General features: G+C 43.0%; 1 protein-coding gene across 12 annotated transcripts in view; it reads right to left on the reverse strand.

The window, feature by feature from the left end:
- The window catches only part of arvcfb (ARVCF delta catenin family member b), a 156,904-nt gene that overhangs the window by 137,276 nt on the left and 1,314 nt on the right, over positions 1–18,314 (reverse strand). The window lies entirely within an intron of this gene.

An 18,314-nucleotide genomic window follows, 5' to 3' on the forward strand; every position in this document is an offset into this window, starting at 1 on the left:
TCCACACAACAGAAGCATAGCTGCACAAATGCGTCCAAATTTCCCTTAAGAATGGTACAGTATATGATTTAACAGAATTGAGAGGTAACAGGTAGATCATGGATATAGCTACAGCGCAGAATACAGCTAAAGAGATTTTGTTGGTGATTATTAATACAAAGATGGAAACACCATGCAATGCATACTGCACCAGAAGATCAGAGAAAACTCTGCACTTGACAGCTGAAGTTAAAGGCTTGATGACTCGTGTGCATGCACACTTACGCACTGCCATTGTTATGAAGGAGTTAAATTCCCCCAGACATCAGTACCTTAATGGTTTTTAGATTTAGCCTCATCTTAAATGCATTACAAAGATGACGAACTAAAACAAGTGTTTATTTCATCCTTTAAGGAGATACAGTAAGTCAGTTGTGAACAATTTCTCATTTTCAATGTCAACCTGAAGACCCATTTAAACAGCAGGGCATTTGCTAAAACAATGAACAAAGTACCTTGGTTCAAGAACACAGCAGCACCACCCCTCCCCTTGGATTCGAACCCACAACTCTCTGTATAAACCAGCAGAAAAGGCCAAGAAAGGATCCGCTTAAAACATTATCACAGCACGAAAGATGACTTATTGACAACGATACCACACCACTGAACAAAACACAGAAATAAACTAAAGGCAGGCACTTCCAAAATATCCCTCCGGACTTCCACAACAAATAATCTTGGTGCATAGGAGCAGATGTACAACACAATATAAGAAAACAGCAGAATGATGCAGGTTTATGGTCACCAATAAAATCTGCTCAGGAAACCTATTGTGAGCTGGTGACCAAATTAAAATCCCACTGTCTCACAGTCTGACACAAGGTATTTACTGGAGTGTTCTGAGCAGCGAAAGTACAAACCTTTCAACTCCCCCCATCACAGGAAATCCATTAGCATGCCTAAAAACAGTTCCTACCCCTTAGCACCAGGCCTCCACCATAATTGCCTCAAAAATCAAAGCATAGCTAAGAAGCATGTGCGGTTTAGCAGCGTCACATTCCTCAGGAGAAAACAGATCATCTTTTAAAACTCCTTCCATCCCGCTCTCCGGCTTCCCCAGCTGTTCGGAACTGAACAGCTTTAATGGGGGCTGGAGATAACAAGGTCCCCCAGCAGATTAGGGGAGAGGGAAGAGGGCCTGCTCAGACTGTTCCCCAACTTCACTAAGATAAAAACCCCACAGGTTTAGAACAAGAAGATTTTTAAATCATTACTACGTGACCTCAGACAAGCCTGAAAGTGGGCCCTTCTGTGGACACGGCAGCTCTGGGTGACCGGTCAATAGCTCGGCAGCTACCAGCGTTGCACTGACGCAGCTCAGCAATCACAACTGTGCAGGACAGAACTGCAACACCAGCGCCACCACTGGACACTGGCGAACATAGCAGCCGCTGCAGCCACCCAGACAGTAATAATTCCTTCCACTTATATAGCGCTGTTCTGGACAGCGCTTTACAGGTAATGGGGATCCCCTCCACCACCACCAGTGTGCAGCCTCTCCTGGATGATGTGACTGCAGCCAGAGTGCGCCAGAACACTCACCACACCAGCTCTTCAGTGGGCTGCCAGAGGTGAGATGCAGAGTGATTTGGCTGCTGGCAGATGCCCACTTTTGTTAATGGGCACTAAAACAATAAACCAGGCTTGTGGGTCAATAGGCGGAAAGCAAGAAAAAAACTAGCAACCATTCACTGCCCTGCGACAGCTCTTAAAGAAGGATTTTCGGTGAAGTTCCCAGGAAATGCCTTAATTAGCTTTACATCCCCGAGTCTCTTCCTCTGCAAAAGCACAGAAAAGGGTTTTCTTCCATCACCCTCTATGTGTTGCAGGGCCAGCGGAGGTAATTGAGGTCAGACCAATTGTCGTTGAGGGTAATTATTTTCCAGTCCGCTCTGCGAGTATTAAAAAGCATGTGGAAATGTTACTAATTGCATCCTGAAGGGAAGGGAAGGGGGGGTGGGGGGTGGGTGAAGAAACGCAGACCGTCCCCCTGTCAGCTCTCTAACACTGTCCAGCCTCAAGCCACACAGCACCTCCTCAGGCAGGGGTGAGCCATACAACTCCAAAATACCAAAACCCTGTCACTGGACAATTTAATGTCATAGAGGTTCCTTGGGATTAGTATCACCACAATAGACTCATTGCATCTTCAACAGAAACACATACACTGCACACATTACGTATATAAATATAGAAATGTTATGCTTTAATGTGCATAATGTATATTCATTGTGTATAATTCATGAAGCACATTAAAGCCTTAATACAGCATCCAGTGGCACTACAGCAGCCCCCCGACACTGAGAAAACACATGCCTGAAACAGTGCTTAATGTCTTTCAAAAATTACTTTAGGATTTGATGGGAAGAAGAGCCAAATTCTCTTTTAAAAAAACTTAATGCATACAATGCAAGTTTTATCAAAGATTCGGTCTTAAAAGCACAGAAACGTAACATGAAAAAAATCATTAAAACCCAAATGCACTACAAAGAGGGTTTAGACTATACAAATATGCAATAGTCTGCATTAATGAAATAATGGACCGATCTTATACAAGATCAGCAGAGACAGCAATCTCTTAACTAACTGAATGAACGAGGAAGTTCAACTCGGGTGATGGAGGGGGGGTTCTCTATCATTCCTAAAAAGAAAGCCAACATTGGCATACAAACACAGGATGTTTAAAGAATAAGGTAAACATTTTAACTTCCTCTCGAAAACAGGAGAGTGGAACTCCAAGGTTTTCACTTAACGTCAACATTAACCTATTGTGTCTGACCTGATTCCAAAACATAATCTCTTCAAAGCCATCGAATCTCCGACAACATTTAAAGGGAAAGGATCACAACAGAACAAGCCACTGGGAGGAGCAGGTGAAGATTTCTAATCAAATACATCATTCGAACTCCAAAGAAACTGAATCCTCCCCCAAAACCTTATAGCTAACCACAGCTGGTGGTGCACATAGATCTGCAATTCACATGGCGTTTTCGTTTTCCTGAAAAAAAAATAATAACATGGAATCCAAAAATGGCATCAGCTATACAAGGACATTCCCCAGCAGCTGAAAGGATTACCGAGCGCTCAGGGTTCACTAATCTGCAAATGTGAATACGATCTCGGCGATGGCAGGAGCTGACCGGAGGGACATGGTTTCAGAGAGCTCACGTTGGGGGGGGGGCTGTGCTCTGGCCCAGCGCGGAGCAGCCAGCTCAGACATTCCTCAGCTCGCTCACAACCCGGAGGCAGGCTGTGTGGGAGGGAATGCCAGGAGTCGGCACACGAGGGAATACATCGCTGCAACAGTTAGCTTCCGTGACAGCGCCGCACACCGATCTCCGAGAGGCCGACTGCATTATTCATCGGCATGTCAGGGGTCGGTGTAATAAAAGCTCCAGGAGGCCTGATAACGAATGCTATTTTTCTGGAGGGGTGGAGGGTTGGAGAAGGGGAGGGAGAATGCTCTCTCTCTCGCGAAGGAAAGCACAGGGGTAGCTAAAACTCAAATCGAACCTAGGCATTTTTTGGAAGGTTTTGACAGCTGCCAATGACTGGCTGGTTTTCCTGTCGAAACTTCAAGACGGAAACCTGGAGCTGCAGGCCGATCTGACGCACCCACATTAACATCGGGGCGAGATGGGAGCATCACTTCTGAAGGAATTAAAACGTGCTCAGAAGCACAGTAGTGTCACTGCCTGTTCTGAATAACGTTCATAAGGCCGAAACAGAACGAACGCTCTGCTGTGAACATGTTATGGATCTAAGAAAAGCACAACCGCTTCTACTCACAGGACGATTGTCTAACAGTATGAGGGGACTTTGCAGGGTTGCCATCTTAGCCAATGTGCAGATAATTACAGAAATAAACCTGGACAAATGAGGGGAGTGTGATCCAAGGTAGAGTAATGACAGAGCTAATGACAGTCATGAACGAGGGGGTAGATTCCTGCAGTCAGGTGGATAAGCAGGTGCATATCTATTAAATACCCCAGACTCCTGGGCCCTTTCACACACAACTCCAGCCCCCTCTGTCTACAATGAGATCAATCCTTTCCTCTCTCGACTAGCAAGAGCTGCACAACATCAGCACAATCCCAGCAGGAAGTCCAAGACGGTTTCTACACCCACACAGCTACCACCTCACCACGCAGGCATTTTTATCTTGGAAGAGACTCGTGGCAGGCGAAGAGGAAAGAATTTACCAATTAACATTTGTGCAAAAGATCAATATCATTTTCCCCTGCCACTCTCATCAGCATCATGCCGTTCACAGATGACTGTACAGTAGTTCTCATTCTCCCACAAAGAGTAGCAACACAAGGCTTAAACACTGCAGCCCGGAGTTGCATATAGGGCTTGTTTCCTTTAGCTTATATTTTCAAGTAACATCTCCCTTCAAACTGTAATTAGGAGCAAAACACGTAACTGAGTCTTGGCACAAAATCCCAAATGGAGTTTCAAGGACGTGGATATTTACAGCTGAAGTACACTTCCAGCAAGTCGCTTGGACATCACTGCAAAAATATACTTGTGAAGAGACAATATCGCAAGACCAGTCAAGGAGAACCAGTCTTGTTTCAATATTATCTAATTTTTGCATGATTTATAATCAGGCAGCATTGGCTCACAGTCATTTTAAATAAGTGTACTGTGATGGAAGAAATACCAAAAAGGAGAAGCTGTAAACCTAGAACTTCATCACAGTTTTCCTTGCTTAGATTTTGTAGCATTTTTGCATACTGGTCTTTGCCCTGAAGAAATCTCTATATCACTGTTCCTCCGAAGCCTGAACAAATCACAGTCCTTCAGCATTTTTCAGTATCTTAATGCACTCAAGAGTGAAGACATGGAAACAGTGCTAATTTAGTGATCAACAAAATGAAGAACTGATTAAATTAAGTCAGTAAGAGGGCAGGAGGAACACAAAGAGATAGACCCCAAGCCTGCTCAGCATCCAGGTGGCTCTCAACAGCCACGGTGGGGTGAAGGCGTAGGTGCACTCTGGCAAGCTGTCAAAAGGGAAACAGCACCAGATCTGATGCCTGATCTAGTAGCACAATACATCATCTCTGGCTCGAAACGAACACAGGAAGTCTTCTCTTAACCTCCGCAACCCAGGCTCAGGTGGTACTGTTGGCAGCAGCACAGAAGAAAAGCTCATTTGACCTTCCAAACTGGTATTCAAGCATTCTGGCTATTTTTACAACCATTCTCAAAAGGATCCCTTCAACTTCACCTTTAACTTTGGAAACCTGGTGAAAGTTAAAAGTAAGCTCTCCCGACTGGTTTTTACATCTTTAATCAGACTGTCACACATGAAACACTGAGCAATGAAAAATGTTCAGCTCAGGAGTGAGCAGTTTTGTTTTCATCAAGGAAAAAGCAAGCTGGGATTTTGCTGGATGATTCTAATAATATGGCTATCAATAAAACTCAATAACAAACTCAATGAAACTCTAGAGGCTACATAGAGGCTCTATCAACTATAGCATTAAATGCAATATTTTGCAGTGAGTCTGTAGAGCATCTTAAAGCAAATATAGCACTTTTAAAACTATCAATCAGACCCTAATTGAACAATTTCAGTAATATTGAGTATTGAGAGGCATGTTAACTTTGATTTTGTTTGCACAAAGTAAGCAGTCTCAATGTCAAGAAGGACTCATCATAAAATGCAATAAGTGAATTGATTTTGTATGCTTTATTAATAGGAGCTGTATACCCCACAAGTAGTCACTATATATGTTTAAATATGTTTTATTGTCATCTGTATTTTCCTTTGTACCATTGAAATGATTTAGATGATGACCATATATTGTGTACGTCAGCCTGGATATCCACCCCATTATGGCCAGGTCTGTCCTGTGTTTACTGTTGTATTTTTGCTGGTTAAGTGCAATATTTTAAAAAAAGAATAAAAAAATCAAAACGGAAGAACTGTGAATTTACAAATTGCATGCATTCCACGATATAATGAATTACAAAGATAAGCAGCAGTCAGTTATGTAAGCATGTCATTATGGTTTTGTATTCAATTATAATCTCTTATCATCATTATATGCCGTTCTCTTATTCATTTCTGAATCTTTTTTTAAAGGCTACTTTATACAGCAACAAACGAGCTTGAAAGAACTGTAACTGAACCCCTTCATTGTAAGCGTGCCATTGTGTGTGCACAATGCCTAGTGTGCAGAACACAGAATAGAACTGTTAATTAAGACATTCCACTAGAAACAGAATCTGACTTGGTGTTGTGCCCTTCCGCAGTGCAAATCCAGAGCACAGCACTGCTGCAGCACTGTGTTCTGCTGTGCTGCATAGCTTTGCAGTTGGGGAAATCAATCTGATCGCCACGCCACAGCCTCTAGGAACAGACCGACACAGCTTCCTGCTCCTTACTCAGACACAACGATTACGAGGAGCAATAAGATGCCTTTTGGTGGAAAGACTAGAACACAGATTAAAAACAATGTTGAAAGACAAATAAAGGTTGATTACTATTCAAAAAGAAGTATTAGATTTGAAAAAAGCAGGATGTAATCACCTGGGTGATGCAACGGCAGCCAAAGTGTACCAGTATGCTCACCACACACCTGCTATCAATGGGGAGGAGAACAGTGTGATGAAGCCAGTTCAGAGATGGGGATTATTAGGAGGCCATTATTTGTAAAGTCTAGGGGGAAATTTGGGTAACACCCCTACTCTTTTCGAGAAACGCCCTGGGATTTTTTATGAACTCAGACAGTCAGGACCTCAGTTTAGCTTCACATCTGAAGGACAGCGCCTTTTTATAGTATTGTAACACTTACCGCCGACAAGCACTGTGTAAGAGCCGGCGTACCAGAGCAGGTGACGTCACCGCCCTTCCCTGTGATAGCAGGACCACAGCTACTGGGCTGCGGAGAGATCTCTCTTTAGCTCACGGGGCTAGGTCGCTGCAGAGAGACGCGGAAGTCCCGGGTTCGAGCCTCCAGTCGGGATGGGGCCGACCAGATGCGGCAAGGGCGCCCGCCTGAGCCCCCGTTGCGTTACAGTATAATGTCCCCATCACTATACTGAGGCATTAGGACCCACACAGACCGCAGACCACAGAGCAGCCCCTACTGGTCCCATTAACACCTCTTTCAGCAGCAGCCCATCCAGGTACTGACCAGGCTCACACCTGCTGAGCTTCAGTGGGTGGCCAACTGTGAGTTGCAGGGTGATATAGCTGCTGGTTATCAAAATGTTGCCATATTAATTTAACAAGAGTTTAAAACATGTCATTAAAGATTTAGCCAAAACACCTTTCCTACAGTGGGACTGGAAAATGACACACTTTGTGTTACTAGATAACCACTTGGACTGTGTCCCTAGCCTAAGCCTCTAAGCCACAGTGTAAACCCCCCATTGCTGTCCATTTTAATCCACACCAGCTCGAATAACCCACCCACATCCAAAGCTACACAGGAGGTCTCACAAGGACTCCGACAACAGCTGCTGGAAAACCCTGTATCCCAGCTCCTTGAAATCCGCTCAGTACGGCACAGGAAACCCAAGGCCCAAGACAAAGCCAAGCACTGATGAAACCCTGGCACACCATGTCCAACATTCATGCTCTGACAGGGCACCTCTTAGATTTCTGGCATCATGTTTTGAAGTAGGAAGGGAAACCGTTTTGATTTGTCACCTGATAGCTTCTTTACAGACAGCTCCTCACTTGACCCCAGCAGAATCCAGTGTTGGAGACCGAGTCGTCTCCCCTAACAGCAGAACAGCAAGAGGCACAGCCATGCCGAGTCACAGGCTTTACTGATTCGTAGGCTACACCTTAGGTTCACTCACAAGATGGGCGAGGCACTTGGACTTCAATTAAAGTGTTCTAAATTTTCAAAGAGAGCTAGTTTCAGTTGCACTCTCCCACCACAGGTCATGTAAACATATATCTTTCACAGGTAGGAGTGTGTAGTCATTAAGCCACCCTGCTGAAACATGAAATCTCATTAAGACGTTAAAGACTAGAGACTTTTACCACACACCAGACAGGCCAGGAGGCCCACACCGCAGGCCCAAGACCAGCGGCCTAGCAGGTAAATTAAACCAGAGGACATGGACATTTCAAACAGCCCCTCAATTCCACTTGAACCTGGAGTAATGACCTCTATCCTTTTCCCAAACATTTCTGTTGCGTTTTCTTGGGCTACTGAGACAAATACCAGTTCCCCCTAGCAACAGGGAACCATCAGTATTGCCCCCCCACCCCACCAAGGAAACCAGGCTGAGGTTATGTCACTTTCCAAACATCAATTTCAAGCAAGACAACGGGATGAAGCTCCGACACAGCTGCGTGCCACAATATACTCAACAGACTCGTAACTGTCTCTGGATAGCTTCATGATTTACATAGCTATAAAAGGTTTATTATCCTGAAACATACCTGGACTCTGTCTTTCCTCTCCAATAACAATCATCATATGGCCCACCAGTATTGCTGAAAGAACAGCAAGAGACCGAAGTAAACACCATTAATTGGTGGTTGGCATCCTTTACATTTTTATTGGCTTTTTTTAAGGAACCAATATTAACACATGGGAGAATACACCCTATGTACAGTCTTACATAACTACCCTGAGACTTAAGTAAAGCCCAGCCTTGAAGATTTAAGGTCATGCTGTGCACCGTGTTAACTGAAACCAATTACTTTTCAGGCGATGACAAGTGGTGAGAAAAAGCCATCTTTATAATAATTAGAAATTTAGAAAGAAAGCAGGTCTGGTTTATCATGAGTCATCTCTTAATTAACCGGAAGACCTGTAGTGTTGCCAACAGAGATCAAATCTCGAAACGTAGCAGGAACATTAAGAATAGATCTATATCATCCAATATGATCGTGAAGGTCTTTTCCAAACTTCTCACTATGACACAGTTTTTTAATAGCTTTGCAGCATTTATTAAGCATCAAGGTGTCCGGAACGGTACAGGAAAAAATAAATCCTAAGTGTGAGCCAGAATTTAAACTCATAAGATTTAGGATGATCAGCAATTCAGAAACCAGAGCCACCACTGCAATAAAACAGGCCTGGGTCTATTGCAATGATTTCTGGCGAAGATACCCACAGTCTTGTTTTCTCACATGTCACATGTCGAAGTCCCATTTGTCAGCAAGGTGCAGACGAAGCTTGCAGTTAAAAAGTCAGATTCAGGATAAGATGAGGACAAACATCACGAAAGCTCATTAGTTAGCAGATCTTCCATTTAAATGATACTTCAATCCCACGGGTGCTTCCAACTCCAGATTTACACCACTGGAATCCTTCCAGTATCACATATATTCATGACAAGAAAACTGAGTGACCTGAGTGACTGACAGAAAGCCATATTGAAAGATAACGACAGTAAATAGTGAGATCGCAGACTGCATCCTTCACCGGGACAGGAAGTCAGCCAACAAGCAGCGATTAGAATGAGCAGGAGACCTTCTGCAGATGCGACGACACCAGTGCACTGGGGTTAAAGATAATCAAACAAGGGAAAAGCAAAAAAGGGGAAAGCACAGCACCTTGGTTTCCCCAGCTAGAATAGAAAAACCAAACCAAAACATCATTGCTGAAATCGGCCATCACATTGGTCTTTCACTGCTGGAGAAGAGCACCAGTGGTCTTTTGCTCTGTGCTTCTGGATCACAGCTCCTGCTGCTCCAGTCCAGCTGAATCTGGGTAGCCTACACAGTACTGTTCACACGCAGACACTGTCGCAGCGATGACAATTAAGCAATTCTTTTCCAAGGACATTATCAATCCAGTGCAGGGTTCACAAGAAGTAAGACACACAGAGAAACCTTGAAGACAGGGTTGAATTGTCTGGGCTTTGTTCTGACAGTAGTGTGCAGTTTCCAATGAAATATTTCTTAGCTAACTGAAGACAATAGCAGCAAAATCGTTCACAGCAGACAATGCATTCAACATTAAAGCGAACTGTTGAACAATCTATAAGTTACTATAACTAAATTCCCTGACTTTTGAAAAACAAAAAAATCAATACACTATAAACAAAGCTTACAGATGTGTTGGTTTCTCTTGGTGAGTAGGGTATTTCTCTCCCAGCCTAAAATTAAGACGCAAAACTACAAAAAAAAACTAAAGCAAGGCAATGAGTAAGTGGACACAGAACTGAGGTCCAGAACACACATTACTGAGGAGAGATCCAATATGGACAGCACTGAAAACATCTGTACATAGAAATCATTTACAAACCCTGAAAAACAGCCTGAAAATTATGGATCCTAGCCTCATCAGCTTCTCCTAATCCTGGAAAAACAAGAACACTTGATGATCTTTCCATTGACAGCATGAAGGTTCATGGCAGTAAGTTCAGGAATGGTTACAGAAGTCATGAAAAACTGAATTGACCCATTAGTCCTTGAGCTGTTCAGAAGCCCCAAAATAAAGATATACGATACCCACTTTTTAGTCATTGTCCCTCAGAACAGGGGTGAAGGTAAAACTTGTGAAAGGCCCATTTTGCCCGCTCATGGAAAAATAGAAATGCAGGGCTTGGATTTTGCTTATACAACATCTTTCATACTCCCTCCAAAAATGATTAGCCATAAGTCAATACAGGCAAAATGCCACCAATTTGTGTCACTCCTACAAATGTTTTTTCCCCCTTGCTGTTCAGAAATTAGATTCTCCAGAAACCTGTCTAAAACTTGCCTTAGCACCAATGTCATCTGATGTCAGGCTGCAGAAAGCCATGGGAAAACAGTATCATACGCTGGCATTTGAGGTCAACAGAGTTATTACATTGAGAGTGTCTGAAAAATAAACTGCAAAATCCTGTCAAAAAATAAACCCTGTAAAGCAGGGATAAAACCCAATTAAATAAATCCCCAACATATCCAGATTTGAAGCTCATCAGATTGGATGGTTTGGTAGTTTGGAATCGACAATCGTCTGCGAAGCACCCACTGGATCTAAAGTAGTCCGTCTTAGACGTGTGTCTTTCACATCTCAGCTCGAACCCAGGAACCCCACGATCGCAGAGGACGGTGAGGAGGTGCAGCTCAGTTCCACCAACATCCCCACCTTCAAGCCCCGTGTCTATACTGCAGACTGTACCGCACAATCAATGCTGACCAGACGAGAGGCTACTGGACGTCCCTTATGGTCAACACCCCACGTCTGCAAGGACCCAGGTGGCTACAACACGGCAATGAGACGCTGTCTGACTAATCCCACTCTCAGCCAACGCAGGGAATCCCAGTCTCAGTCAGTTAGTGATGTGGCCCAGGAACGAACCCCTGAGCCTGGAACTCAACCTCAGCTTATGGGACCTGTTTACTGGTTGAACCACTCCACAGCCCCCACAAGGGGAACTTTACCTTCATCATTTCTTTTTTTTTTTATTTGAGCACACAGTTATAGTATTTCCAAAAATCCTATTTAAATTCCACAAGACGAGTGAGGACAGGTATTGAGCTGTAGAGCCCAGTGGATTGTTAAATTCTGTTTAGAGGTATTCTCTTCAGTGAAAATCCTCTTTTGCACAGTAATAAGCACGTTGTAAGTCCTTCCCTTCCGGTCAAACCTCTCAAAGGAGCAGTAACTAGCCAGTTTATTCAACAGCCCCACTCAGACTCGGCTGCATCGGGCTTCTGGAGAAACACAAATAAATATATTGAGTCCCACCAGACTAATTTCCTGACTGCTTGGAAGTGCGGAGTAAAATCCTTTGGTGGTTTACAATCCCGGGCAATTTCTATATTTAACCTCAGGCAGAGAGATACTATAAAGCTAAATAATGCTGTTGTAGCTCTGTTTTTTCTAGGCTGGGGAAAGAATTATTTCCTCTTGAGGAAAGGTGATTTACATCAGGTGCTGCAAAATATGCCAGATTTAAATGCAGGAGATATCCCTCGCAGTATTTCAGCGGTTCGCCAACTGACACTGCAGCGGATGTCTGTTGTGGAGTCCCTTCACACATGGCTGCATGACTGCATCACTTCCTCCAGGAAGAGGCAAAGGTAATCCCGTTTTGCGCAGACAAAAACAGATTTCATACAGTCGCCGGTACAATGCACACTAACTTTCAGCGGTACGACACAAATTCACGTTTCATCTTTAAGCCACTAAGGAAAATTAGATAATTAAACTACAGCCAGCAGCCATATCACCCTGCAACTCACAACTGGCAACCCACTGCAGCTCAGCAGGTGTGAGCCTGGTCAGTACCTGGATGGGAGACCTCCTGGGAAAAACTAAGGTTGCTGCTGGAAGAGGTGTTAGTGGGGCCAGCAGGGGGCGCTCACCCTGCGGTCCATGTGGGTCTTTATGCCCCAGTATAGTGACGGGGACACTATACTGTAATCAGGCGCCGTCCTTCGGATGAGACGTAAAACCGAGGTCCTGACTCTCTGTGGTCATTAAAAATCCCAGGGTGTTTCTCGAAAAGAGTAGGGGTGTAACCCCGGCGTCCTGGCCAGATTTCCCATTGGCCCTTACCAATCATGGCCTCCTAATAATCCCCCTCTATGAATTGGCTTCATTACTCTGCTCTCCTCCCCACTAATAGCTGATGTGTGGGGAGCGTTCTGGCGCACTATGGCTGCCATCGCATCATCCAGGTGGGGCTGCACATTGGTGGTGCTGGAGGGGATCCCCATTACCTGTAAAGCGCTTTGAGTGGAGTGTCCAGAAAAGCGCTATATAAGTGTAAGCAATTAATAATTAATTATTATTATTAAACTACGTTTTCCCCAAGTAAACAAACAACACACCCAAAGTTAACAATTCAGAAAGAAAATGATTTATAATTTCAGCCTTAATCTATAACCAAGAAGAAGCAGCAGCAGCATTATTAGAAAACACACGCCTGTCCAATTTTGAATTTTCAAGCCCATGAGGACATTTTTAAGAACCTCGTTTGCTTGACTGATATAAAATTCCAGTCGTATTGTTCCACACTAAGCCTCCTTTACTGCAAGGTATTTCACACATAGGCCGCTCCTTAGGGAATCCCGAAGCCTCTAACCGCCCTCTGGGCAGGTGACAGGGTCTGACAAGCAATGTAAACATCCATCCATCGCCAGCAAGCCTCTTAACCTGGGAACGGTCTCAGACAAGTTGGAATCTGTCCCAGGAAACATAACCGGGATAACTGTCCATCACTGGGCTATGGAGAAAGAAACCATGACCAATCCAACCCAACCAGAGGGGTGGAGGAACCTGAAAAAATCATGCAAACTCCACACAGAAGGATGTCAAAGGGTGGAATTAAACCCAGGACACTAGAGCACCACCTGTCATGTTGCAGTGCTCCCAGACACTGGACTGAAGCCTGTTTATTATAATGGATTAACACCACATGCACATTAAACCACCTGAAGGGTATTTAAACAAAGCAAAATGGACCAAATATCAACAGTAACAGACTTTAAATGGCAACACTTTGCTTACAATATCTATTTTCCCAGGCTCTTCCCAGACCTTTCACTCATAGTGTCCCAGTCTGTACACTGATCTCAGACCATCCTAAAAAATACAATTCTCTAAGGGACACACACAAAATGAATATCAGTCCATATACAAGTTTTCCTTCATGCATTAGAATAATCCAAGTTTCCAAAGCAACATACAAGGGTTATACTGTATGTACAGTATCAGGATACACATATACTATATGTCCACGCAGAGTTGTTCTTTACCTGTCTTGTAATTATGATCAAAGAAGAAAGTTAGCCGAATTGTGCTATTCTTGAAGGTGAGAGACAACAGTGAAGCTTAACTGTTTTGGATGTTGCCCTGTTCAGCTCTACAAAGACACAGCCAGCATGAAATATTCAGCAAGACGGACTTCACATCCACATACTTTTGGAATTAAATACTTCAGTTTCAAGGTCAGTGAAACTGCCCTTGCACACAGAAATGAAGGGCGGGAATAAAGACTTCTACAATCTGTTCCACAGAAGAGGAAATGTATTACCCCTTTAATACATTTTTAATACAAGAGTCCCTTTAAAGGGAAATGCTAAACACACTGCAACTCCAGATACACTGGACCCAGTTCTCATGCCTCCAAGAGGTCAGAGCTAGACTTGCCTGAGGAGAGGTCATCTTGCAATCGATCTAAGTATATATACAGTATTTCATTATATATACTATATTTATTAATTGTTATTAACAAATCATAATGATAAATATAATAATTGTTATAATAATAATAAAAATAATAATTGTTATTAGGGAAAGCAAATCATTTTTAAAATGTTCTAGTCTTGCTCACAATTTGTAAAAGACATCTGTGGAGCTGGTTTAGACACTGTTTGCAACATTAAGCAATTACCAAGCCAACAGTGAAAGTTTAAAATGAAAGGTCTTGGTACTGCCAGTGAGCACTTTAATATGAGAAATCATGCAGAAAAAGCAGCGTAACATAGTAAAATAATGAAGAACACAGAAGAATGTATAAGCCTACAGTGCATTGTGAACAACAAGGAAAGCTTAATTTGCTAAACGTAATTAAAAAAATAGAACCCATGTGCTCATTGCACAACACTTGTAAAAAAAATGTTACGACATAAAATTTAACCAGCTACAGCACAAATACAATCCATAAAACAGGATCAAAGGGGTTGACGGCTGAACTTCTAGAGTGTTATCCAAATTTCTTTTTGGAAAAAGATTTTGCTTAGAAAAACACAGAGGGTAGGTGAACCGACTCATGCATCTCCTTACAAGAGGTGACCTGACGGAGTTGAGGAAGCTGCATTTAAAATGTGCAGCACGCAAGGGTTTAGTTATCTCTGTACTAGTCCCGGACAAAAACTAAATGTGTGGTGGCAAAGGGATACAATCCTTACACAATTACTCATTAGTGCATATTAGCATTTTAAATCATATAGCAGTGGAAGGAAGAAAAAACATCCCAGCTATTGGTTTATAATACTGCTGAGGCTGAATGGCTCTGTGTTAAATGCATTTCTTCAGTTGCTGTACAGCTCTAAAGGAACACTCCCAAAGCCCAAAGGACACTACAGCCAGTGGTCAGCTACACAACCACTGCTTCACAGCAACACCCAATACAAAGGGTTTCCTCCATAATATCTCCTCCCAGGTAGCATTATTCATTATGTACATGCAGAAAAATCATGCAGGGTTTTTCTGGGCACCTTCACTACTTACACTATGGCTGAGAAAAAACACTTTTTGACAGCAGTGCACCCAACAGTTACAGAAACGCGTTTTCTTTGCTCCTTAACTCAAAACAAAAAACCCTCTACTTTCAAATCGCATCACGCCTGCCTCGTCTCACAGCTGATGGGAGTGACGTCTGTAATTCACCTCGTAAAGATTTATTGAGATCAACTTTACACATCTGCGGTGTGCTTTTAACTCTGGCACACACCCGAGAGCCAATTTTTTTTTAAAAGAGCCTTTTTGTAGACACAGAAGACTGTGATGCCAAACAAAGCCATACATGTGAGATGATGATACATTTCTTTAAAAAATAAACTACAAGAAAATATTGGGAAATAAAAAAAGCAACCAAGCAACGTTTGGCATGTGTTAGTTATCCCAATAATGAGGGTAAAGAAGTCAATGAATCATCCCATTACCTTTAATATCTTATAAAACACACCTATGTCACATATCATGTGCAAGAACATATTCCTTTTATCTGAGGTCTTATGACACCTGCCTTGCGCACGTGCAACACCAAGCCAGACCTGAGGATTTCAACAATAATTAAGCCCTAATCTCTTCTTTTATATTAAACACTGCCTGTCAATCCTCCTACCTTACTTTCCTGTGCTATATTGTAAAAGGCCCACAGGACGCTCCAAGGTTAATGAATAAATTTCGTGCTGGGGCATTACAGTTAGGAGATTATACCTTTCGAGTCAGATTCTGAAATCACCTCTTATCTGATGCTGCTCTTAGTCTCCACATTTCTGGATACAATAAAGAGAGAAGCTGCGGCGGCATTAATTCTGCGTTATTTAACCTCGCGAGATCCGTATCACAATGTCTGCCGATAATCCTTGGGCGATCTGACTGAGGCACGGCCACCTGCATGCTTTCCAACGTGTGTTCAGCCAGCCTTTTGAGTCCATCACACAGACTCCAGTTTTTTCATCCACTCTGCTGCTACTGTAGCTCAAGCCCGACAGTCAAAGCACCAAGAATGAAATGAGGATGAGGAAGGAAAGGGGAAAATTCAGGCATGAGCCCGGAAGTTTTATTGGTACACAGTACCAGGTCTCTCCGGCAACTAACTCAAAATTGACAAATAATAATAATAATAAAAATAATAACTGCTTACACTTATATAGCGCTTTTCTGGACACTCCACTCAAAGTGCTTTACAGGTAATGGGAATCCGCTCCACCACCACCAGTGTGCAGCACTGGTAAAGGCCAATGGGAAATTTGGCCAGGATGCTGGGGTAACACCCCTACTCTTTTCGAGAAAAGCCCTGGGATATCTAATGACCACAGATCACGTGACATGGACACACACAAGTCAACTGCACATTTAGAGACATCGATTAGCCTGATCTGCACGTCTTCAGAACAAAAGCAGAAGTCGAAGCACCCAGGGAGCACTGATGTGGGGGGGGGGGGGACATGCAAACTCCACACGGAACATTCCATGATCCAGAATTTAACCCAGGAACCCTAGAGCAGCGCAGGTTACTATGCCACCCATTTCCAAAACAATCGCACCAAAATATATTTCATTGCACATGAGATGAGAGCCACACACATGCCCTTAAAGAAAAACAGCATTTCTTCAGCAAGCGTTACCAACTATAGCTGCTGAATAAGAGCCCCAGCAGTTCTAAGCCACTGTTGGCGTGTCAGCGTTTCGTGGATACACCACTGCTGAAAACTAAAGAGCAACGCCTCAATTAATCTTGCAAATAAAGAGGTTTGGATTTTGATTTTATCACTACCAAAAACACAAATACCTTTCTCAACAAGCTGACATGCTAAAATAAAAACGCCAAATGTTACATAAGGCACAACCTCAGACTGAAATAAATACCTCAGTATTCTCGGACGTGTAAAACCGTCTTGCCTTTGGCTCACTAATACACCAAGATCCCTCATAAGGTCGCTGGATAGTATTACTGATAATGACTCCAAGTGCAAGACAGAAGGAGCTGTATATAAAGCAATAAAGTATTCCTTATTTTAAAAGTCTTGTTTTCTACGCTTTTAAAATTTAGATTTGTGAAGTGGTGGGTACCATCATACCGTTCATCCACACGTGGGCGGAGCAGAATTCAGCGTTTGACCGTGTCACTGGATTCAATAGCTATTTTTATTCATTCATGCTATATGGTTATCTATATTGACCTTCTAGAGTATCTATTTTTTCACCCACCAGTCATGTCATCTGAATTCAACACCCTGCCTGCCGTCAGAGCAAGCGATGAGCCTGCAATTAGCTCCTCTTTCGAAATTTAGAGTGGGACTATTAAGTGAAGGATTTTTAACTTCAAATCCAGGTTCCATCACATCGTGCATTAACGACATTTTATTAAAATCTCTCAAATAAAATCTGGGATAGGGGGAAAAAAGGCGTTTCAGCATTTTGGCTGCTTGCGAAATACTGTAAAAAGAGATTTCGATTTCGTAGAACATCCACACTCGCATCTGAGCACGACTGAAGTCGAACTTCAGACAAAGCCCTTTAACAGTTCAGCCACATCTAGTCAAGTGATATTAAAGGACAAAATACATTTCGTTCCAAAATCGTAACGAGGGACCCAAATCATACGGGTTCAATTATGTTCTGTAAATGACAAAACGTTACATTTACGCGTTTTAAAACCCGCTGTTCTAACGGTTTATTGCATCAAATCTGGAAGGTTCTTAAGTGGCTCAGATCCTCCTGTTCAGTTACTTTGAGAAAACTTACTTTTTTGTCCCCTGATAACTTCTAAAAAAACTTATTTTCAGGACATTCCAGTACCAGCGTCCCACCCTCAGATTCCCAATTGTTGCACCAAATGCATTTCAGGTCGCTACAGAGAAACGAGAACCAGTGAGATTGAAGCAGAAAGTAAATTTGCTGCAAAACACAACCGGACGGACCCCCTGTGAATAATTATTATGAGTGCAATTCCCTAAAGCCCCAGACCCCCTGGGGTTCAAGCAAAGCGTGCAACCGCAAGCACAGATAACGAGGGCCGCTCAGGTATCTTCATAACCACTCAAGAAGGGCTTTTGGAAAGAGAAAATAAATGCCATTTGCCTCTTCCAGAAAACATTTCACGGGAAACGAATGGGC

This window comes from Lepisosteus oculatus, chromosome 22 (genome assembly GCF_040954835.1).
Source record: "Lepisosteus oculatus isolate fLepOcu1 chromosome 22, fLepOcu1.hap2, whole genome shotgun sequence".
NCBI classification, from domain to species: Eukaryota; Metazoa; Chordata; class Actinopteri; order Semionotiformes; family Lepisosteidae; genus Lepisosteus; species Lepisosteus oculatus.